Source organism: Vombatus ursinus, unplaced genomic scaffold (genome assembly GCF_900497805.2).
Source record: "Vombatus ursinus unplaced genomic scaffold, bare-nosed wombat genome assembly UNPS02015009.1, whole genome shotgun sequence".
NCBI classification, from domain to species: Eukaryota; Metazoa; Chordata; class Mammalia; order Diprotodontia; family Vombatidae; genus Vombatus; species Vombatus ursinus.
The window spans coordinates 7,070-8,569 of record NW_020954787.1 but is presented as its reverse complement, the minus strand read 5'-3'; the positions used below and the strand labels follow the sequence as shown (position 1 = coordinate 8,569).

General features: G+C 45.6%; 1 long non-coding RNA gene across 1 annotated transcript in view; it reads left to right on the top strand.

Annotated features, from left to right (window-relative positions):
- The window catches only part of LOC114030747, a 1,444-nt gene extending 362 nt beyond the window's left edge, over positions 1–1,082 (top strand). The window contains exon 2 of the long non-coding RNA XR_003567669.1: positions 53–1,082. This is a non-coding gene — a long non-coding RNA (uncharacterized LOC114030747). The remainder of the gene's footprint in view (positions 1–52) is intronic.
- The last annotated feature ends 418 nt before the right edge of the window (positions 1,083–1,500 follow it).

Below are 1,500 nucleotides of genomic sequence, written 5' to 3'. Positions count from 1 at the left end.
TTTTTTCTTTTACAACATGTGGATCATGATGTTTGTGTTGTCTCCCCCACAGGTTGTTTGTGGAGAAGGCACAGTCTCCAGGGAACTAGAGAAAAATGATTGGTCGAGATAACTGCAGCCTGGGTCCAAAGAAGGGGTCAGACCCATCACAGCTGCCTGCTGATTCCCCCAGTTACTCACTGTCCTGGAGGATTTGTCCTGGGAGGCCTGAAATTCCTCCCTTTCTGCCTGTCTTTCTGAAGCCTTCCTCTATGTTAAATGCCCTTCAGGGAGCCATCTGGGTCCAGGTTCACTTGCAAGTCATGACGTCACCTTCCTGATGGACCAAGAGATTCTCTTTGAGAGAATGAAGGGCAAACAGCAACAACTTCAGGGGAGGAAATGATGCACTCAGATAGCTCTTCTTGCCTGAGGCCTTACCCTTCCAGGTGCAAAGGATTCTTCCCCAGACCTGCATTTTACTTTGACCTTTTGCATGATTGCGATTTGTGGACAGGTCTTAAGGGTCAGAGGCTGTTTGCCTGTCACCTAACTGACCTTGGGCAGGTGACTTTACTCCCCTTGGGCTTCAGTTGTCCTCGGCAGAATAAGATGGCTAGACAAGAGAGCAGGGTTTCTTAACCTGGGATCTATGTGCTGAACTTGGATGGGGAAAAACTGCCATCTTTCTTTCTACTAACCTTTCACTGAAAGGTAGCGTTTCTTTGTTGTTTGCATCACAAACTGGACTCCCTGTATGTCCTTGGGAGCCAAGACCGGTGTCAGTCTGCACTAGGTTGAGAAATTGCTTGTGGGACGCTTGTAGATAAAGCAGACCATCCTATCTTCGTGGTCCGGCTGTTCCCAAGGGGGAAAAAATGGGGCTCTTGCCACGGCCTTGCTCCACCCCTTCAGGAGGGCTTTTGTCCTCTTCCCACCTTTACTGCACCTGTCCCCCTCCTGTGCCACGCCCCTTGAGGTGGAGATTCTCCTCCTCCCTTTGTCCTGATGTCATAAATACGCAAACTTCTGTATACATCATGACCTCTTTGGGTTCCACATGGGTGTTCATTTCTCTTGTAATAAACCTAGTTTTCACATAAGTTTCATGAATTTGTGATTTCTGTTGACAATATATATATAAATATGTGTAATATAAACAAAGTTAATACATATAAACTAAGTAAATGCAAGGTAATTTGGGGAAGAGGACAAGCATTTATTAAGCACCTACTATGTGCCAGTCACTCTTCTAAGTGCTTTACAAATATCTCATTTAATTATCGCAACTGCCTTATAGTGTAAGTAGTGTTATTATTCTCGTTTTACAGATGAGGAACACAAGGCAGAGGTTAAATGACTTGCCCAGGATCACACAGGTATTAGGTGTCTGAGGCAAAATCTTAACTCAGGCCTTCCTGATCCCAAATCTAGCCCTCTACCACTTAGCTGCTGGGATAATAGGCAAGCCCCATTTATAGAGCATTTTGTCTCACACTTCGGGCCCCCAGCAAATATACC